We start from the raw sequence: 24457 nt of genomic DNA on the forward strand, positions 1-24457 counted from the left end.
CTTCATAGGGCTAGAAACATGAACTATGCCACTTAGAGCAGAAAATAATTTCAGAAAGAAAAATACCGCCAAAATGTTTTTAAAACCCTTTCTGTGCCAGTAAATACTACTGATACTATAATTCCATTTCCATATCCCAAAGAAAAGAATTTTATTTCAAAACTGAGTGTTTTGTGACACTGGAACCATATGATTTAAGGAACAATTATGGAGGACTATATTTACATGTACACAAGATATACTGCCTATAATTCCCTCCAACTTTATATGCTGTATGCTGTATATATACATACTGGTAGTTCATACCTAAACAAGATATATGTCCTTTTTACTTTTCCAACTCAGATGTCAGAAAATTTTTCTTGCTGTGCTGTCTTACAATGCTTTCTTTCATGAATTTAAGCAATTAGTTCCAATATGAACAACAGGAAGACTATCTGTGAATGCAAAATAATAATAATAATAATAATAATAATAATAAGGCCTCCTTTATTTACTTATTTGGTATTTCAAGAAAAGGTTCATTATGTATGGATAGAAACTTTGTATTTTCTGAATGAGAAAGGACATTAAATATTCTTTTTTTTTTAATCACCCAAAGTTATACTGTATCCTGTGTCTAGAGCTAGTAACTATTGAAGTCAAGACCAGGATTCAGGTATCCTTGCTTCTTATATAGCATCCTTTCTAAAATATGCTGCTGCAATTTGCTATACTTGGTTGATCTTTGATTTTGCTGTTCATTCATTAGACAGTAATTTAAAGAACATCCACAAGTCTAAAAAGTTTCTTAGTTATCTATAGGAAGACATTCTCACCAAGCCAAATATTTAAGTATTTTGTAAAACAATGGCCTAAATCTTACAGACTTCCTTTGACAATACTTGGAAATTTGTATGTGAAGAAACCTAGAAAAGGAGATTCATTACTAATAATACTCAATTCAATACCTACTCAATCTGAAATTAAATGATTTCAGATTAAATTAAAATTAAAATTAAATTGATTTTAAATTAAAATTAAATTAAAATTATTTTTCATTGAATCATGTAAGTTTGATTCATACATATAAAAGCCTCGCAGAAATGAAAATATTATTTTAAGATCCTTTATAATCACTTGCAAAAATAGAGATCACACTTCTATTTGTTGTTTTACATAATGCATACATTTAAAATTAAAAGTAAGCAATTTTGAAAATATGTCCATTTGTTTGCCATTCTAAAAATGCACATAAGCAATGGTGGAAATAAAATTTAATGTAATAATCCATTGTGATTATCTTCATTCTAATAAGCCATCCTGGAAAATCAAACTAGCACTTTAAAATAATTGTGGTGTTTTTGAAACTCAAACCTTAAAAAGCAATTTGGATAACGGATAATTCTAACCTTTCTAACATTTCTAGAAAGATGTAAAATCAGCATCACAACTTAAAAAAAAGAAGCTCTTTTTTGAGCAAATATTAGCAAATTCTAACTAAGGTAATGAAAATGGAACTTCAAAGAACCTTAAGAAAATATAACTCATAACATGTTAGATATATCATTTTGCTACATCCATTCCTTTTAAACAGTACCTATTATAATAAAATGAAAACCCTCATCAATCACCTGATAGAGTAATTCCAAACTTAACCAAACAGGGCTAATGGGTGAGAATTGAATTGAAAACACCTTGACAAAGAAAGCAATTTCTTTTCTTCGCACTCCTCTGAAGCTGTGGGTGATCATGGTAATCGAACCATCAACAGTGAGGGGCCATCTGTCCCAAGGGCCCTTCATGAGAGTTTAAAAAAAAAAAATCAACAACAAAAAAGGGAAAGAAATGCTGTACCACAGATGTTCAATCTTGATTAAGCTATGACAAGGAACTTACAACTGAGAATCAGTGTTTTGACATTTTTCAGATACTAATCATTAAAAGCCAACACAAACGTTTTTACAAGAACACAAGGAAAAAAATGTAATAGGTTGCTTGTAGAAAGATGATCTGTCATACAGAACCTAATCTACCTTTGAGTCAGCTAAGATCTTAAAGTTGCTTTAAGATCACATCCTAAAGCAATAGCTTTTATTATGATTCCTTTAAGGAGGAAAGAAGGTAAGAGGCCATGCTTTAAGTTAGCATGAGACTGTCATTTTTTATAATTCTTTACAATTTTTCTTTATAAAAAATTATAAAAAACCAAGTATATGGTTAAATAAAAAGAAGACGTGTTTTTATTCACAATACTCATTATACTTAACTCTTTGAAGTAAAACATTTTCAAAAAACAGTCTTAATGTGAAAATTCAGAATGTAAAATTAACTGAACTGCTCATAAAACAGCTTTGTTTTATTCACAACATTTAAAATAATGTTCATATTTACACCAAAAAGTAATTTTGGGTAGATGTGCAAATGCTTCAAAGCTTTCTTGTTTGATATAAAGATGGTCTAAAGTACGGGAGACTTCTAACACTCCTGAATATAACACAGTTTCAATGATTTGGGAATAAGCTAAAATTCATGAATAGAATCATACTAACTACAAAATGACTTAAAGTTCACTAACAAAAAAACATGTGTAAGCTACATCAAGAAAAACTACTAAACATATTTTAAAATTAATTTTAAAATGAAAAATACATTAAAACAAAACATTAAATAACTGAATTAAACCATGCATGACCTTTCTTTCAGGATACTTTCAAGTTAGAATAAAAGTAAAGGTGGAATAAACTTGAGATCTAATGAATATAATAAAGTCACTAAGAAACTTACTGTAAATGCAGTAACTCTCATTTATCTTTGTATCTACAAAGTCTAGGAATGGATCCTGTCACCCCAAAGACATGGCACCTCAGGCACATGACAAAAGGAAAGTATAAACGCTCTCTTGAAGAAGAAACACTCAACTTAGGTCTTGCCTAACATAAATGTGTAATTCAAAATTACTACAGAAAATCTAAATACCTGTGATTATAACCATCAGACACAAAGAATGGAATTAAGATACTAATTTGTTTTGTTCCTCCCTCACAGGCTTCAGGTATTAAAATTACCTGAAACAGCATATATTATAAGGATGTTTAAAATGTTATATAATAAAATAATAATTCAAAACATGAACAAGCAAATTTTGAAAACTAGAACATTTAAAAATATAAAACTATAATCTATGAAATTCAAAGCTCAATGAATAGAACAGCACATCATATAAAACTGAAGAGAGAAACAGTGAACTATGTCAGACATATTTTTCTTTCTCCATAAGAAAAATGGAGATCAGAATAAAATAAATATATTTAAATTTCTAAAAGATCAGACCAAAGAGACCAGAGTGTACATAATGGAGGAGGAAAGAAAACAATATTAGAAGAAATAAAGGCTCATTTTCCAAAACTGATAAAAGACAAATCTTCAGATTTGGAAATAACAAACCCAAGGAAGATCTCAAGAAAGACATGACTAGAGGCATCGCAATGAAACTGCAAAGTATAAAAAGATATGGATACCTCTCAAAGCATCCTAGAGAGAAAAGAGATAAGTAGAAAACTACATATATTATTATATCGACAGCAGACTTCTCAATAGCAGCAATGGAAGCCAGAAGACAGTGGAATAATATATTCAAAAACTGTGCAAACAGGAATGTAGGGAAAATAAATACATTTTCAGAAAGACAAAACTGAAAGATTTATCATGAAAAGACCCTTTCTAAAGGAGCTGCTAAAGAAATTGTAACAGAAAAAGTATCCTTTTTTATAAAATGCAAGAAATTACATATTTCATGCATGCAAACATATATATAAAACAACGTTTACTGAAGCACTGTTTACAATTAGCCAAGTTTTGAAAGATAATCTATATGTCCATCAATCTGAAAATGATTATAACATTATTATTCTAAGAAACACTATACAACCCTGAAAAAGACTATAGCCTTGAAAAAAAGTTATATTTGTCCATATTGAAAAAAAATCTAAAAGAGTGATAAATGAAGATAATGAGACAAGGTGAGGTCAGAGAGTTAAAGGGGAACAAGCAGAACATAAAGGGCCTTAAGAGTGACAAAAAGGAACCTGCTTACACTGGGAAAGGGAGCCACAGTAGCATTTGAGTAGAGAGGAGACATGCTCTGACATATTTTAACGAGATCACCCTGGCTTCTGTGTTGAGTATAAGCTGAAAGGTAATAAAATAATGAACCCAGTTATGATACTACAGATATTTAAAATTAACCTCTTGGGAAAAGAACTTACATCATTCATATATATATATTCATATATATATATATATATATATACACACACACACACACACACACACATACACACACACACACACACACACACAATTTGTGGTAAAATGTCAGGGAAGGAAGCAGATAACATAAAATTTACAAGATGATCTACCCTCCTGAGACAGAATTCATGGCAAGGGCAATAAGGGTCCAAGAGTCCAATGGAAACTCTCCCAGTAGATTATAGTGGATGTTTTATGAACCTGACCTGGACCCAGTGATCTTGCTGGCATGTAAATACTCTGGAAAGGAAAGAATGGTGTTTTATACAACTAAATGAGTTCTACATCTGCAGAACTTCAACATAGATGATAAGAAGCCCTCCCTACTCACTTTGCAGAACCGCAACCTAGGCTGTGAAGGATCACATGACATTAAAACTGCAAAGACCTGTGACTAACAACATCATCATGAATGGCAGTCCAGGAGCCAAGTGCAGCAATAATGAAATAGGCTATACTTCAAACAATGGGCTAAGATGAGGGTGAATATCAATGTCAGCACCCACCAGTGTCAGAAGTATAATACTAGGTGAAGCACTATAACAAGGCCTAGACAAATGATTGCATCAGTGATATGGAAATAATTGCAGTGAGACATTAAGAGCAAAGGCATGAAGCATAGTAGTTAAGGTAGACAAGCAATTCCTCAGTACTTATGAGATATCCCTGGAAGGCCACAGAAATAGTAAAAGAGAATGAATACCTCAAAATGGAATCAAGACCCAGAGGGTACTCAGACAGAGGTTTATCAAGCTGGAAAAAAACTGAATCTAAATATCAATGTGATGTGATGTCATCTATACCTTCATGTTAGAGAAACCTAAGGAATTATGGGGAACACCTTCCAAATGTTCACAATAAAAACTAAGAAACTTGTTAACATAAAACTACAATAATAAAATGAACACAACATAGCTATTACATTTCAGTTCTCGGGTCTCTCTTGATGAAGAATGAAAAGCAAATGAAAGTAGAGATGTGAATATTTTATTCTGTTTCTAATTAAATACATTGTTTTATTTCTAAAATCTTCCCTGATGGTATCCAGAATTTCCTTAAACTAATAATGGGTAAATATCATTAACCTTTGAGGTCAATATTATGACTGGTAAATACAACACTGTGATATTGGCAAAAAGAATCATTTCCTTGAAGGGGCAGAAAACGATTAGTCTGAACATGCTTACTAATAATTAAGTCCGACAGTAATTTTCACCCATTTTTCTTAAAACATATAATTATCGTCAGGCACGGTGGCTCACGCCTATAATCCCAACACTTTGGGAGGCCGAGGCGGGCAGATCATGAGGTCAGGAGACTGAGACCATCCTGGCTAACACAGTGAAACCCTGTCTCTACTAAAAATACAAAAAATTAGCCAGGCGTGGTGGTGGGCACCTATAGTCCCAGCTACTCGGGAGGCTGAGGCAAGAGAATGGCGTGAACCCACAAGGCAGAGCTTGCAGTGAGCCAAGATCGCGCCACTGCACTCCAGCCTGGGAGACAGAGTGAGACTCCGTCTTAAGAAAAAAAAAAAAAAGAAAAGAAAACATAAAATTCTTAAGTTACTGGGAATTATTACAAGGCTACAGTAACCAAAACAGCATGGTACTGGTACCAAAACAGAGATATAGACCAATGGAACAGAACAGAGCCCTCAGAAATAATATCACACATCTACAACCATCTGATCTTTGACAATCCTGACAAAAACAAGAAATGGGGAAAGCATTCCCTATTTAATAAACGGTGCTGGGAAAACTGGCTAGTCATAAGTAGAAAGCTAAAACTGGATCCCTTCCTTACTTCTTATACAAAACTTAATTCAAGATGGATTAGAGACTTAAATGTTAGACCTAAAACCACAAAAACCCTAGAAGAAAACTTAGGCAATACCATTCAGGAAATGGGCATGGACAAGGACTTCATGTCTAAAACACCAAAAGCAATGGCAACAAAAGCCAAAATTGACAAATGGAATCTAATTAAACTAAAGAGCTTCTGCACAGCAAAAGAAACTACCGTCAGAGTGAACAGGCAATCTAGAATGGGAGAAAATTTTTGCAATCTACTCATCTGACAAAGGGCTAATATCCAGAATCTACAAAGAACTCAAACAAATTTACAAGAAAAAAACAAACAACCTCATCAAAAAGTGGGCAAAGGATATGAACAGACATTTCTCAAAAGAAGACATTCATACAGCCAACAGACACATGAAAAAAGGCTCATCATCACTAGCCATCAGAGAAATGCAAATCAAAACCACAATGAGAGACCATCTCACACCAGTTAGAATGGCAATCATTAAAAAGTCAGGAAACAACAGGTGCTGGAGAGGATGTGGAGAAACAGGAACACTTTTACACTGTTGGTGGGACTGTAAACTAGTTCAACCATTGTGGAAGACAGTGTGGTGATTCCTCAAGGATCTAGAACTAGAATTACCATTTGACCCAGCCATCCCATTACTGAGTATATACCCAAAGGATTATAAATCTTGCTGCTATAAAGACGTATGTTTATTGCAGCACTATTCACAATAGCAAAGACTTGGAACCAACCCAAATGTCCATCAATGACAGACTGGATTAAGAAAATGTGGCACATATACACCATGGAATACTATGCAGCCATAAAAAAAGATGAGTTTGTGTCCTTTGTAGGAACATGGATGAAGCTGGAAACCATCATTCTCAGCAAACTATCACAAGAACAGAAAACCAAACACCGCATGTTCTCACTCATAGGTGGGAATTGAACAATGAGATCACTTGGACACAGGAAGGGGAACATCACACACCAGGGCCTGTTGTGGGGTGGGGAGAGTGGGGAGGGATAGCATTAGGAGATATACCTAATGTAAATGACGAGTTAATAGGTGTAGCACACCAACATGGCACATGTATACATATGTAACAAACCTGCACGTTGGGCACATGTACCCTAGAACATAAAGTATAATAAAAAAATACTTTGCTATGTATTTCAAATAGAAAACAATGATCTGATTTTGAGGCCAATTGGGCTGGATTCTACTTCTAAGTAGAATTCAAGAGCAAACACAAGTTCACAAGGATAATCTGTCACATGAGATTACACAAAATTGCCATATATCATAAATCAGAGGTAAGAAGGGTCACAAGAGACTTTGTTTCCTCTCCCTACTTGGCAGGCTCCCTTATGTTCCACTAAAAAAAAGGCACATCCTTTGATACTCTCTACATGTATACAGGGACTGCTCAAAATCTCCCAGCTTCCCTCCTAAAGTGTCAAACTAATGGTTGAAAGTTCTTCCCAATGTCCAGCTAAATCTCTCAGAAGATAATTTAACCCTTTACTCTCTTGTTGAAGAGCTGTGAAAAAAAAAAATGGATCACTCCTACATATAATTTAAAACAAATCCAAAAACTTTTACTGAAATTCTATTTCCCATTGTTCACAAATTATTTCCTCTATATTTACACAGTGGTTCTCAACCCTTTCTGTTGATTAGATTACCTAAGGAAGATCATTTAAATTTTTAAAAAGTGACCCTTCACTCCACCCACTACCATTCTAGACACATCTACAATTGTTTAAAAACTCCCCAGGTGATTCTTATGTGCTGTTATGGTTGAAAACTGCTGCCACAAATCTTTCTGTAAAAAAATTTTCTCAAGCCTTTTAAAAACCTTCTGCCATTTTTCAAGTTTCATATACTGCTTTAAACTGGACTAAAAACAAGAACATAATATATAATGTGATATCTAAAACTAAATGTTTTTATAGATATTCATAAGCATAAATGAAGCAAAAATTCTGTATCTCAAATTCAGTTTTCCCAATGACTTCATTACACTATCCCCTTGACTAATGTCCAACACTGAATCATATCCCTCTAACTCTACCTATGGAACCCAGACACCAATGCTAAAAGTTGCAGAATCAGCCTTTACATGCCTTCTTCGTCCTCTATGTCTAATCAGCTGCCTAACCATGTTAGTTATTTCTTCGAAATGTAGCTGTCATCCATTACTCCTCTTCCATATTCATCTTACTCTAAATTCTTATTGCCTAATTATTCTTGCCACTCAGCTCTTCTCAACTCACTGCCACTAAATTAAACTTAAGAGTTTTTATTATTCCTCCCTTCACAGAAAAATATTCAGTGGCTTACTACTGCTTAACAAAACCCAACTCATCAAACTGTGTTAATATTTAATGACTCATATAGAACTTTCAAATTTTAACATAACTCCACATACTAAAACTAGTGTTGCAAAATTCTGCACTTCGTACCCAATTCCATCCTACCTATCTAAATGTATTTCCCACTAACTCCAATGCAAGTTTTCTACTCAATCCCAGTGTCCTTTCACATAAATAAAATTTATTCCCAATTCCAAGGATTTACTTACACTCCAACACATGCTGCACCCTTTTCTGAAATCCTATGTTCACTTTTCTCGCTCTAAAATCTATGCATTATTCCTGATCTATGCTACGAGACCTTCCCAAAACACAACAACCACACAGACTGTCCCACTTCCAGGCAATAACTATCGCTACTTAACCATCTTATTTGTGTCTCCTCATTTAAACAAAGCTCCTGAAAGCAGGCATCATGCTTCAAATTTTAATGTACACTTTATAAAGGTAGCTTTTTCAGTTTTTTATTGAGTATATTTTCCATTCCTTCCATTCAATGGAAATATATATATATATTATAATGGTGCAAATAAAATTATTCCCTATCATATCAATTTTTCACAGTAAATGTCACAAACTTAATTTGCTTATTTTAATATGCTTATTTTAAGAAGTAACTAGCTTACTCTAAGATAAACCTGATCAATTTTGATTTAAAGGTAATATAATAAATCAAGTAATTGTTAACACCAAAGAGAGTGAAGTGATCTGCCCTTATTTTCACTATATATTTTCACTAAGGATAACAAGCAAATCAGCAGAGTAAAGCCATTACTAATTAAGAAAGCCCCCTATTTTGAGAAAGAAATAGGCAAATAGTAATCTAGTAGAATAAATAGTAATTATACAAATTATTCTTGGTCACTGGCCGCTGACGTGTTTTTAGTTAGACCCCATAATGTACAGCACAGTACCTCTCAAGCTTTTTGGTCTCGGGACTGATTTATTCTCTTAAATATCACTGAGGTCATCAAAGAACTTTTGTTTAGGTGAGTTACAGTAAATGACATTTATGTATTAAAAATCAAAACTTAAAAATTAGTAAAGCACAAAAATCTCCAATTACACAGTTCATTAGTCATCAGAGTTATAACTTCATCATGTCCTGAAGCCTATGCAAAAATCTACCATACACTTGTAAGAAATGAGAGCGAAAAAGGCTAACAACGTCTCACTACTATGAAAAAAGTTCTGACCTCACAGAACTCCTTAAGTACTCCAGAGAACTGCCACAGGCCGCCAGACTACACTTTGAGAACCAAAAGTATAGCACAAAGAATTTTAAAAACAGAGTAAAATAATGTTTTTATATATGGTGTAAGACTTGTTTTCTAATTAAGATTTTCTTTAAAACCTAAGAAAAAGTCAAGGTATAATTATTTACTTATTACACAAATATATTCCCTTTTACAGATAGAAAAGACAAAGGGGAGATTTCAAGGTTAAATGCCTTTAGGATATATAGGTAATATAAATGAGTGGAATGAGCCTATAGAATATAGACTATAAAAGGACATGTAGTAAAAAATTAGATGCCATTCCCCTTCTCAAAAGAGCAACCATTATTCAGCTCCCGTCATGTGGAATGTGGGTCCAGTGTTGACAGATACTTTCAATTTTTCAAGAAAATCCAGAATATTTATGAAAAACACTTAATTTTTAAGTTGGGAAAAATAATTAAACATTTCATGAATACAGTATAAGCCAAGTAAGGTGTGTCGGGGGCCATTATTTTTTATCTCTGTATTATGACATGGGAACTTAAATTAGAAAATAAAAAATTCTTTAAGGTTAATCACATGTTTAAAGTAAAGGGCTACTTGAATTGTTTAATCTGTTATGGTGGCTTTTAGACTGAAAATAGTTTTTGTTTATCTAATTTTTTTCAAATGTGCCACACTAAATGCAGGAAAGTTAATCCTAATTTTGCAGATTCTAAGGTTAACATTTTAAAAGAAAATGAACATTGACATTATTAAACCTGTTTCCTTGAACTTAAGAACATTTTAAAAAATAAGTTCGATATAAGTTGTTTAATCAGAATTGTTACATATATACATTACATATGTATATTATTTGACATTTTTGAGATGTCTGAATTTTATAGGCACACTATCAAAAGAAAATACAATCTCAGAATAGGGTTGATCACTTTAAAAATTAGCTTACTAGAGCCCATAATGTTGATATTACCATATGACAACTCATGATTCAACATAAAGGACAACTGAAATCTGGGAGGATACTGGCCACTAGAAAGTTTCGAGGAATAGCAGACACTACTTTATTCTGGTAACTTCTTGAGAGCATTTACATCACAACTTGTAAGAAACAATGAGAAAATGGGACAGCCAAAAGGATTAAAACAGATTAGCAAAGAACTCATAAAGAGAAGAACTATGTTCTTTGGAACAACAAACAGAATCACACACTTAGAAAAATAATTATTGGCTGAGAAACTAGCAGGAAGACAAACTGAAAGAAAAAGAATAAATTTGAAATTCACGACCTCAGACCAAAAATATGCTTATATTTATTGTATATTCTAATACTAGTCTATCCTCTAGGAAAGTGAGCAATTAATTCCCATTTAGGTTGTCCTACAAAAAGTAGTAAGGAAGCAAAACAACAAAAGAGTTGGGGGATTATCATTTGAAGTTTAAAACTTTCAGTAGTATATAATTATATCTTCAGTGAATTCTTAAAGAATTCATGGCATGGTAGTTACATGGCTGGATACTGAAGTCAAACTTCATATAGACATGCCATGCATTGTCATTCACTCATCATACACCAGGTGTCCAATCTTTTGGCTTCCCTGGTGCCATACTGGAAGAAGGAGAATCATCTTGGGCCCCATATAAAATACACTAATAATAGCTGATGAGCACAAAAAAAAAAAAAAAAACAAAAAAAAAGGAAAAACTTTTAAAATACTTTAAGAAAGTTTATGAATTTTTTGGCCACATTCAAAGCTGTCCTGGCCACATGCAGCCTGCAGGCCATAGGTTGGACAAGCTTGCTATACCTGATCTTTCTCAAGCTACACAGCACTCTGTGCCTCACTTTTCTCCAATGTAAAGTAGTGATAATAGCAGTACCTACCTTGAGAGATGTTGATAGGATGAGTGGAGATTATATATGTGTGTGTGTGTGTGTGTGTGTGCATATATATGTATAATCACTATATCATTGTATTCATTCACTATCACTATTCACTATCACTATATTCATTGTTGTAGGCAAGATGGAAAAAATGCTGAGATACTGATGCAGAAATGGGACCATAGTGAACAGAGATAATGCATTAAGCAAAATGGTCGGTTATTACTTCCTCTTTCTTTCTCTTCATATAAATTTACCTCCCTTTCACCCTGGACCTTCCCAAGTCTGGTCACTTGTTTTGTAATGCCATCCTCTATACTTCTGTCTTAAAGAGTAATTCCTTATGAAATTTTTATATTTATCGTCAACTAATTATCAGTTCAAAACTTAAGAGTGCTGCACAAAAGCTCACCAGCCATTCCTAACTGGCCCACCTATGTGTTTCACGTGTTTTTCTTTCCTTCAACTCACTCTCAACTTCTACTTTCTATACTCATCTCTTCGCCCTTACCTCATTATCACTCAATCGCCAGCACAATCTCTCCTCTCTCTCTCACTTTCTCTATCTCCTTTTCTCATTTTCTGTCATGGGAAAAGTGAAACTGGGTAACTACAGGAAGAAATGTGTATTGTTACCAAAGGGAATCAGAATAACAGAAGAAACATTAAGTTAGTTAAAAGACACCATGGCAGACTGATCCTTAGAATATGACTCAAATAATACAATATAAGCTGCTGCTTCCCCATATGTATAGTTATTCTCAGGAATAAGTTACATACATTAATACATCCAAGCAAGAAGCCCAAGTGCATAAAACCTTAATTAATTATTAATTATTGCTCAAGATTGATATGTGACTGACAAGAGAAGGAGAAGCAATTAGTCAAGGTTGGTAGATAAAAGCAGACAGATGACACAGTTATTAGCAACTTAACTTCCGTCACCTCTAAATGGACTGTAACTATATTCCTGGTACTGATAATGCCAATATAAGATCAGACAGAAGTCTCCGGATTCTTTGTACACTAAGATTGCAACCATCTTCTCCAAGGAGTTGTATAATAACACTGCCCACCAGACCTATATATCAACAGAATAGGTACCAAAATGCCAAATACCAAATTGGAGACTGTCTTAATTATGTACCGCAGATATGCAGTGTCCTGCTTCTTTATTTCTATAGACATAGGTGATCATATTAAATAAGGAAATTGGGGGGAAAAACAATGAAGAAAAAGAATCAAGATTTGGTACTCACACAACAAGAATATAAATACTGAAAATTTGAAGAAGTCTATAGTGGAGCTTCTTAGGAAAAAGAGTAAATATTAGACATCTACTGTTTCCTGCATTTATGGTGTGGTCTGCAATATACAACCTCCAAATTAAGAAGTTTAAACACCTATGTTTAAGAATAAGCAAAAAAAATTTAGAAATATACATATATTATTAGAACTCAAGTATCCACCCCTGACAGTTATTTGTTTAACCCGTTTTTATAAACACAGCATACAGACCTCGATGAATGTTTCTCCTGTTATTCTTCTACCTTATCCAACACTTTTTCCCCCTTACCAGCTTATTTTACGGTCAGAGGTTAAACTGCTAACCCTTCACCTTCCAGGAAAGTTTTTTTTCCTCTCTCATAAAAGGTTTTTCACAGTGTGTAGCAGTCGGATTAGCTCTTCTCTTCGAGAACAAAAGCTCTGTCTTTGTCTTCGTTGTTTGTGCATGGAGCCCCTACATCAGAGGAAGCTGCTCCTACTCAACATGCACAATAATGATATTGTGGGGCCCCACGAAAGCCTGGCCTCTCAGTGTCTAGACTCATCCAACCAGCTAGCCAAAGAGAAAATCCTGTCAAGCACTCAGCTGAAAATTAACTAAGGTATCCTGTTGAGAACCTGATGAAGATGTTATTTGACCATACGGTAAAACTTTCTATTGTTGAACATAAAGATAAGAGAAAAACTTTCAGAACTCAATGCTTTAACAATCCTGGTCACCAATTCACACATGGGTCAGTAAACGTATTTTACCAACATACAACCCCTTCCTCTATACGTGCTCTTAAAATAATGCGCAGGCTTATTTATGACATTCTAATCTCTTGCATTTAAAAATCTGTGCAACTAAAAGATACATTCAAAAAAATTATATTTTATTTGCAGTGTTTACATTAAATATTTATCATTAGAAATTCCACTACTGTATTTGTCACTGAAGGACTCAATCAAAATGCAAAAGCCAAAATAAAACTGTCATATCTTTTCATATTCCTGATTAAGTTTTAAAATACTGAACAAAAGAGAAACAGTAAACTAAAAAGTAGATAATTGATTAAAACTTAGAAATGAAAATAGAGTATATAAACCAAACCATTCTTACAAAAACTATTTGTGAATTTTTTAACCTGTAAAAAACACATTAGATAAATTTAAATTCGGTCGTACAATGGCAGTAAAATATGATTCTCTCAAGTATACTGTTATGGGTGAGTTCATGAATATTTATGAGGGGCTTTTGGGACTGTTGCAGTTTATGAAATATCATTTTGTAATATAAACCAATAGCAACAACCAATATTGAAAATTATTAAGTGAAAACTATATATGATTGCAACCACATTTAATAAGCTCATATTGAAATCTAAAAAGGAATGCACAAAAATAGATGTTTTGTGTTATTGCTATAAATAGAAAAATCTTTTCCCTTCTTTCAAAATTGACTGCAATACATTACATTAGTAATTTAAAAAATAAACTTTGCAGAATAATAAGAATAATTCAAAAACCTACAAATGGACATCAATTAATGAAAGACAAGGGTGTAACTACTGTATACAAGATTCAGAATTAAAGAATACATCATTTGTTACATACTCTACACAGTAATATAAATTGATTTCCCAAATTTTAGGAGGAACATAAATATGCTTTTTTTTTAACCTACAACAAACTTAACAAAAGTAATACATTTATTCTTAAGGGGGAAAAAATCAATGCTATACATAGCAGATGTATGGCATGGAGGAGTATGTTCCTACTCTTTTAATAGACACATGAAAATCTAAGCCTGGTAAACAAAAACATTTAAACTGAAGACTCTGGAACACACTGAATAAGTGAGAACTGGCAGAAAATGTTAAATATTTCATTCCTCCTTCTGTAGAAAAAACGGACAAAAATTTAACAAAATTTAAAAGGACATTTCATAAAACAATAATATGCAATTATAAGAAAATAGATTTGGTTAAATCTATATTATATACGAATAATACAAAAGTTAACAGAATGGTACAAAAACCAATATTGAATGGGTCCAACATGGCTACCATTTAGTATCTTTTATATCAATGAATTATGCAATCAGTAAAATGATTACAGTACCAAATACATCCACCCAAACATTGGAGGCAGAATGGCTTTATTCCACTCTATGTTCTGCAAAATACCTCTGCTTCAAGTGGTTATTTCCTCAGAATACTACGCAGTTCCACCGTGGCTTCTGGCAATTAAACTAAATAAAATTTAAAAGCACAAGACCTCGGAGTATTCACCGTTAAAAAAAAAATTACTCTGAAGCTACTTCTCATGGATTCTTGGGTGCATTTCCTTTGTTAGAAGAAGTGATCTAAAGTTTTGCTTAACAGTTTATGTTCACTTTAGTGTGAACTATGAAACATTCCATTTACAAAGCGTTCTTTGACTTTTATGAATTTTAAAGGGTATTATTAGAAAATACAGGTTGGGGCCATCTTTTCTCCTCCTGTGGAGCTGCCGCCACGAAGGTCGAGCTATGAGGTTTCAGTCAGTACAAGGTCTACCCCGGACACGGGAGGCGCTATGCCAGGACCGACAGGAAGGTTTTCCAGTTTCTTAATGCAAATAGCGAATCAGTGTTATTTTCCAAGGGGAATCCTTGGCAGATAAACTGGTACTGTCCTCTACAGAAGGAAGCACAAAAAGGGACAGTTGGAAGAAATTCAAAAGGAAAGGACCCGCCGAGCAGTCAAATTGCAGGGGGCCATTACTGGTGCATCTCTTGCTGATATAATGGCCAAGAGGAGTCAGAACCTGAAGTTAGAAAGGCTCAATGAGAACAAGGTATCAGGGCTGCTAAGGAAGCAAAAAAAGGCTAAGCAAGTACCTAAAAAGACTGCAATGGCTGCTGCTAAGGCACCTACAAAGGCAGCACCTAAGCAAATGATTGTGAAGACTGTGAAAGTTTCAGTTTCCGAGTTGGTGGAAAACGCTAAGCTGGCAGATTAGATTTTTAAATAAATATTGGACTTTTTTTAAAAAAAGAAAATACAGGCTGGAATACTGCAAATAACCCACTCTTTTGATTTGAAGTTCAATTTTAAGCTGCAGATTGCAACTTTTATTGAATTTGAATAGCAAAAATTTTGAGTCAGAGAGAACATAAGATCTACTCATTTTGAGACTTAAGATTAAACGGTTTGCCCAATTATTTCTTTCTTTCTGTCTGTCTGTCTATCTATCAATCGAGACAGGATCTTGCTCTCTTGCCCAGGTTGGAGTACAGAGGCGCGGGCACAATCACAGCACACTGCAGTCTCAGTCAAGGCTGCCTCAGCCTCCCAAATAGCTAGGACTACAGGCGTGTGCCACCACACCCAGCTAATTAAAGAAAATAATAATTTGTACAGACCGGGTCTCATTATGTTGTCTAAACTGGTCTTGAACTCCTGGCCTGAAGCAATCCTCACACCTTGGCCTCACAAAGCACTAGGATTAGAGGTGTGAGCCACCATGCGCAGTCTCTTATGGTTTAAAATAAAATAATAATTCTTTGTATGTCATAAAAATCATCCCTGAAATAATCTGTCATAAACGTGTTACTGTAACCTTTCTTTACAAATGCCCATACTACATTCATGTTGTACTGGAATGGCTATTCATTAGCTCCAAGGCTCTACTGGTTATGCTTGCCTTTCTCTTACACTGTTATCCATATTTTTGTTGTACTGCTCATTCTGAAAACAGCTTCCTCTTTATTTGTGACTGCTGAGTACACACCCAAACATCTATTCTTTTGAATGTCTCTTTGAGACTACTTCATAAATGAGATTTCTCAATACTAGCATTTATGCAAGACATCAAAAGTCTGTTGCTATGTCTCTTGAATATCACCGAAGGCTGCCTAATTGCACATAAAAAGGCCTATTCTGAGTCTAAATCATCCTTCATCTTTTGATAAGCCTTCATCCATTCCTAACTCTATCACAGTTCTTCCAACTGCACACAAAGGGCATATCAGAGACACTGCTCCTTTCCTACAATCAGCTATAAAGCAGCATACCAATAATCCTGACAGCAGCATCTCCAACAGAATAGTGGGAAAGTCATCTGTCCCATGTCAAAGTGGCTGGATCTAAGCACCACCATAGCCCTATTCCTTTAAACAATGGCTTCAAACTTTCAGATGCATAACAATCACCTGGGAAACTTTTTCCAAAATGTAGATTATACTCTCACCTCCATCCTTAAAATAATCAAAGTATGTCCCAGGAACCTGACTTATTAAATTATCTATAGTTCTAAAACACATACTGACAAACACTGAATAGCAGTTCTTTCTAAACACTTGTGGACATCCATCCAGCAACATTAAACATTCCATCTCGGAGGTATGACAAAACTCCGCAGGCCCCTGAAAACAAGATTTTTGCACTCTATTAGACTTGTTTGCCTCTATCTACCAAGTGTTATAGGAAGTTCTCCCACTTAATCATTACGGTGACAATGCAGCAATGATCCTTATTCATTTTTAGGCCTTTTCTTAGCTAGACGAGAAAAATATTCACATAGGTATCCAGAATCTAATTTACTACAGGTAGGGAAGCCTCAAGATTCTAATTATGTAAAAATTGGTGAATTTAAAAATACTTAGAATTCTGCTTCAAAAAAGTAAAACAAGTAAAGCAATGTCTTCCTGTTGAGTTACACATCTCCCTTTAGTCCGGTAGAACTGTGTTTTCCAATCACCTTGAGGAAATAAAGCATTACTTAGTTCTAAGACAAAATTTCCAGATTCTGCTGAAATTGCATTAGAAAGGAAAGGGTAACATAGATATCTTACCTCAAAAGCAGATAACCCAGCTCATTTTCTTCCAGCAGATTTTGATTACCTCCTAATTTCCGACAATTTAATGTCCCTATTTACTTTCCCCTTCAACTGTATTTACAGAGATTTCTCTGACACCTGTTTATTACATTTCTTCTCCTCTCTGTCAGTGATCCAGTATGAATTAGCATGCATGAGTACCTTCTGTTGTATAACAGGACAAAGGGGAGTATCTAATATTATAATTGGAAAAGAAGCTTTCATGACAAATTGTTTTGAAACAATGCTGAAGTTTGAATTTAAGGTGCTATTTTTCTCATTGAGACATAGAAGTATTTTCCTTTCAAAGCCAAAAAATATTAACATCAAATCCACATAGAGAATGACAGGTTACAACAATTCCCTCTTTTCTGGGAGCTACATCCTATATGCAGGGTGGGTTTTCAGTAGTTGCATCCATAATTGGTGAATGTGACCTCAGGCCAGAGTTGATAAGTCAAACATATGACCTAATCTGGGCCAGTTTCTTTCTCATAGAAGACTTGGGTTATGAACTGTGAAACACAACATGGAAGATGCTGATGCAGAATCACTTTTTGGCAGAAAGATGACAGAAGATCCTCAGAACTTCCATGGTAACTATATTCCCAAAAATTATCTACTCATGTACTTAGTCACCATAGCTTTTCTTTTAACTATGGATACAGAATGTTAAAGTAACACTTTTACATCCATAAACAGGACATCTGTTTCCAGCCAAGAGAAGTACAAACTGTAGTTGCTCTCTCCCTCTTTACCAACTAAAAATCTAAAAAAATACTTTAAACAAATTTCAGACATTAGTAAATGCAAGACAGTGATCCCTGACAGAGATAAAACAAACCAGGTAAACCTGACAATTGGTCTTACTACCTGGAGTTTCCAGGATGTGGCACAAGGTGGGAGAAACCCAGGCAGAGTCCAGCGGTCTCTCTGAGATGAGGGTGGAAGGCCAAAGCATCTCGACTCCACAAAGAGAACAGGAGAAGAAGCTGCACAGGAATACAGCTCTGGAGAGCTGCAGAAGGTTCACCACCAACCCACCCAAGACTTTAGTGCTGATGATCAGTGCACACATATGAGGAAACTACCAGACACTGAGGAAAGAATAACCCAAAAGAAATGGGGGGAAATCCCAGAATCAGCTGACATTCACACCACCCAGAGTGGGAAACCCTCATAATCAACCAGAGTATCCTGTACAGTACTCAGAGGGGTAATACCTTAGCAGTGGGACAAAATCAGCACTGGACTGAAGATGACTCTGGTTTCACCTACCAAAGCTTAAAAGCAAGCCTCAAATGTTCAAATTGTTTCCAAATAGCTTAACTGTAATCTAAAACAAATCCTTAAGTGCATATGGGACATTTAAGAGAAGAAACCATATACTACACCACAAAGCAAGTCCTAACTGATTTAAAATGAATTCAAGTCATACCATGATATTCTCTGGAATTATATTATCAAAATATACCAGAAACATCACAGGAAAATCCCCAAATATTTGTAACTTAATTAACATACTTCTAAATAACCTAATAGTCAAAGCAGAATCAAAAGGAACTCTAAATGAAAATAAAAACAAAACTGATAAACTGATCAAAAGTAAGGACTATTCTCTGTGAAAGACAATGTTAGTTAAAAGCATGAAAAGACGAGATACAGATGGCAGAAAAAAATGCAAATCCAACAGTCATTGTATCCTGGATATATTAAAATCTTTCAAAACTCAGTAATAAGAAGCCAACCCAATAAAGAAAATATAAGAGAAAGAGCTGAACAGACATTTCATCAAAGAAGATATACAGATGGAAAATAAGCAAATGATTTCACCTTAATAAAACATAATTGAGTCTTAAAATGCTTCCACCAATTTCTAAGAAATCAGATCTTTACCTCTAAATTAGAATATATAATGTGCTAAGATATTCTTAATAGTTCCTTTCAGTTCCCCTACGAAAATTTTGCACTATCAAATATGATTTTGCATCAGCAAAGACAATCACTACAGCCCTGAACTCGTGTTTGATTTGGGGCTGGGCAGGCATACAACCTAACTATGAGCACAAAAGGAAGGAGTGTGCAATTTTAATTCTGTTAAGTTGGTTAAAGTGAGACTCATTGACAATGAGCAAAAACCTGAAAAGGGTAAAGAAATTACTTGTGCAGATATCCTGGAAAAGTGTATTAGAAGTAAACAAAAAATGCAAACCCTTGAAGGAGCATGCTTGATGTTGTTCCAGGAATAGCAAGAAGCCAGTGTGGCTGCAGTTAAGAGAGCAAGGGAGAAAAATGGAGAAGGATGAGGTTAGAAATGTAAACAAGGGAGATTTGAGCCAGTTATATGGAGCCTTGTGGGTCCCTGGCAAGTCTTTTATTTGAATAATTTGCAAAGGCAGAGGGATGAGTAAAAACGGAATTATGAGCAGGAGATCCCTATATGGGGAAGACTGAGTCTCAGAAGGTTTGAGAATTGAGGTTGTAGACAAATTTCTATTACTATACCGAATGTGCTGTGCAAGATATTTTGAGAACTATCAAAAGGAAGATGAAATCCTTGCTTCAGGGAGTTGATAATGTAGTTGAAGAACTAAACAATAATACAGTTAAAACAACAGAATGTTTACATTTTACAAGGGCTTTCAGATAATCTATAGCTTTTGTTTACCTGAAGGAACCTGATTCAAGAAAGGGAAAATGATTTATGCAAGATCGTATAACTAGTTACTGGTTCAGGCAGAACTAAATTGCCACCTTCATTAATAAGTTCTCTTAAAGTCCAGTTTATCAATGGTATGAAGGACAAGCTGAAGACTATACTTATAAAGCACTTTTGCAAGATAAATAAGCATTTGTCACATTTACTTGCTTTCCTGACTTCCAAATTTCTGTCCTACAATTTTGAGGGAAGGAGTGAAAAGCAAAGCTAATATCTATGTTGATAAGTAAATTTAGTGGATCAAAAGATAAAAATCTTTCTGTATTTTGATAAGAAAAGCATACAAAGCTTTTCATATGATGACTATATTTTCTTCCTAACCAAAAAAAAGACTATTTTCTGGAATTTCTCTAGGCTACAAAGAGAAAGGATAAGACAAGTAAATCCTTATCTTCTGTGTTGATAAATCTTGCTTACTTCAAATCAAGATAAAACACCACTGGCTGGTAAAAAATAACATCTCCTGCAAAAGTCCTCTCACTGAAGTAGTAGTGCTTCTGACATATCCCAAGATAGAGTAACCAATTAATTCATGTGCATATTCCAAAGATCATCACTTCCAATTCAACCCAACCAAGGATATATTACCCAAATAAGGGCTTAAAGTGATTAGAATGATGCCATCCTTATTTATGCATATTTATAGAGTAAATAATTACTAAAGCAGTTTTAAACTATTAATATACTTTTTAAATTCTAATGTTAGAATATTAATCTTCAAAGTAGAACAAGCCTAATGGTGAGAATGTCAATATACAATCTTTAACACATTTCTGTACGATCGTTTGAACCTAATTATCAAATTGACCATCGAAAGTAATTATAAAGTAACACAAAAACATACCTTTTATGCCATTACTAAAGATTTACTATTTAAAAAAAACTTTTAAAAGTAGTTTCAAATATTTAATAGGCAGAAAACTTACAACATTGGTATCTATACAATTTCACCAGGTAAAGAATTTAAAATTTCAGCTTCATAATCCTATACACAGAATGAATACAATGGGCATAAACTACATACACTCAAAAAGTGAAAAAAAAAAAAAAAAAACTGACATAAACGTGGCAACCCACACCTATGGTATCCAGAAAGGCAGAAAGAACATTAAACTTCATTTAGAGATTCAATTTGCAGTCTCAGCTCTTCCACTTTATAACTTTGGAACCTTAAGTATGAAAGAACTTCACTGAACTTTAATTTGCTCAGTAAAATGAGGATAGAGGATAGCTATTGAACCTAACATAGAGAGTTGTTGAGAAAATCAAAATTAATTTAAAATAATATATGTAAAATCCCTTTCAATCTGTAAATCAGTACACAAATTTACAAGGAGAAATATTAAATATAATACAATGGCACTATTTCAAGTCTTAGTCGATACCATCTAATATAGCAATCCAATTTCTCTAGTAATATTTTTCTTTCAAAAACTCAGTTCATAAAAAGTTTTATGTTATCAACTGTAGGCATATATTTACCTAGAGGTAAATAACCACAAACTAATCTGTCATATAACATCCTAATTCTCATCATTACCATAACAATAATAACAAGGGACAGAATTTTTATACTTCAGTTTCATATTTCTACTGTGTGTTTTGTGGAACAAGACGCATTTACTGAGTACCTACTTACATAACACTTTAAAGAATCTTAAAAAGAAGAAAAGATAACATCTCTGACTTTAGCAATCTTGCAGTCTAGCTGGCATAATACTATATATTCATAAATAATGCAAATTAAAGTGATAGACTTCACTTTTGGTCATGAGGCAGTAACAGGCACAAACCAGCTGGCCCACCATAAACAATGTAAAGTAAAATAAAACGGTATAAAATATTTGAAATAAATATTTTTTAAATTTGAGCAATAGGAAAAGCAAGACTGTGGTCTCTGGGAAAAAGAAATTACACAAAATGAGCACTACAATCTCCCTGACTTTCTGTCTGAAGGCACTTTCAGAACTGCAGCACACAAAGAACTACAGTCTTGCTGAGCAGCGGAAAAAGAGAAAAAAGTTTGGAGGTGAAGCAAACTTTGTGGAAGAAAATATCAAATACAGTCTTATAAGTACCGCGCCCTAACCGATTGCGCCACTGGGAAGGGGAACATCACGCACTGGGACCTATCATGGGGAGGGGGGAGGGGGGAGGAGGGAGGGATTGCATTGGGGAGTTATACATGATATAAATGATGAATTGATGGGTGCTGACGAGTTGATGGGTGCAGCACACCAACATGGCATAAGTATACATATGTAACAAACCTGCACGTTATGCACATGTACCCTAGAACTTAAAGTATAATAAAAAAAAAAAAAAAAAAAGAAAATATCAAATACAAGGAACATCAGAAATCCATACAAGGGTCATATTAAGTCTTTGGCCAAACACTAGGTTGCACATGTACAGGGTGACACTCCTGATGATGCCTGGCAGTGAATAGCTGAATGAAGACTCTGGTGGTCACATAGTACCAAGAGACAGAACAAGCAGATAAAACCATGAACATGTGAGGAATTCAACTGAGATGCCTCAGAAAGGTCACACTGTTAGGAGACAATTCCAGGGGTCTCTCACTTCTCTTCACTTCTTTACAGCAGAGATAGATGACTGGGTTTTATTCCAGACTATCTTTTCCAGGATGACTGATTAATAGGGGAAGTAATCATTAACAAAGTTTTAAACTATTAACATGATATTAACAAGATTAAAGCAAACACCCTTAGAAAATAGTCTCCACTCCAAGGAGAGCACATTACCTTATAGCCTTGGAAGACAGAAACACAGATATACCTTGAAGATATTGCAGGTTCAGTTCCAAATCACCTCAATAAAATGAGTATCACAATAAAGCAAGTCACACAAATTTTGTGATTTCCTAGTGCATATAAAAGTTATGTTCATACTATACTACAGTCTATTAAGTGTGCAATAGCATTATGTCTTTAAGAATGTACAAACCCTAATTTAAAATTACGTTATTGCTTTTAAAAAATGCTAACAATCTTCTGAACCTTCAGCAAGTCACAATCTTTTTGTTGGTGGAGGGTCTGCCTCAATGTTGATGGGTGCTAACTGATCAGCATGGTGGCTGCTGAAGGCTAGGGTGGCTGTGGAATTTCTTAAAATAAGGCAACAATTAACTTTGCCACATCAATTGATTCTTCCTTTCACAAAAGATTTCTTTGTACCATAAGATGTGGTTTGATAGCATTTTATCCACAGTAGAACATCTTTCAAAATTAGAGTCAATCTCAGCTGGTTATGGTAGTGCAGGCCTGAAGTCCCAGCTACCAGGGAGGCTGAAGCAGTAGGACAGCTTGAGCCCAGGTGTTCAAAGCCAGCCTGGGCAACATAGCAAGACCCCATCACAAAAAAAAATATTGGAGTCAATCCTCTCAAACCCTTCCCTGCTTTATCATATAAGCTTATGTAATATTCTAAACCCTTGTTTGTCATCTCAACAATGTTCAGAGCATCTTCACCAGTAGAGTCCATCTTAAGAAACCACGTTCTTTGCTCATCCATAAGAAGCAACTCCTCATACATTAAAGTTTCATCATAAGATAGCAGCAATTCGGTCACATATTCAGGATTTACTTCTAATTCTAGCTCTCCTGCTGAGGTGGAGAAAGTTTTAGTGGTCTGGATGGAAGATCAAACCATCCACAACATTGCTTTAACTCACAGCCTAATCCAGAGCAAGGTCTTACCTCTCTTCAATTCTGGGAAGGCTGAGAGAGATGTGGAAGCTGCAGAAGAAAATTCTGAAGCTAGCAGAGGTTGGTAGCTTCACACATATCCACCACACCTGCGTTACTTATTCCACTGAAGTCTTAAACCCCTCCAAAGTCATTCATGAAGGTTGGAATCGATTTGTTCCAAACTTCTGTTAATGTTGATATTTTGACCTCCTCCCATGAATCATGAAATATTCCTAAACACATCTAGAATGATGAATCCTTTCCATTCACCGTACTCTGCCAAGATCCATCAGAGGAATCAGTACCTAGGGC

General features: G+C 34.6%; 1 protein-coding gene and 1 pseudogene across 3 annotated transcripts in view; one reads left to right on the plus strand and one right to left on the minus strand.

The window, feature by feature from the left end:
- The window catches only part of DENND1B (DENN domain containing 1B), a 288795-nt gene that overhangs the window by 226912 nt on the left and 37426 nt on the right, over positions 1–24457 (minus strand). The window lies entirely within an intron of this gene.
- Positions 14042–15845, plus strand: LOC115897620 (annotated as a pseudogene).

This window comes from Rhinopithecus roxellana, chromosome 1 (genome assembly GCF_007565055.1).
Source record: "Rhinopithecus roxellana isolate Shanxi Qingling chromosome 1, ASM756505v1, whole genome shotgun sequence".
Taxonomy (NCBI): domain Eukaryota; kingdom Metazoa; phylum Chordata; class Mammalia; order Primates; family Cercopithecidae; genus Rhinopithecus; species Rhinopithecus roxellana.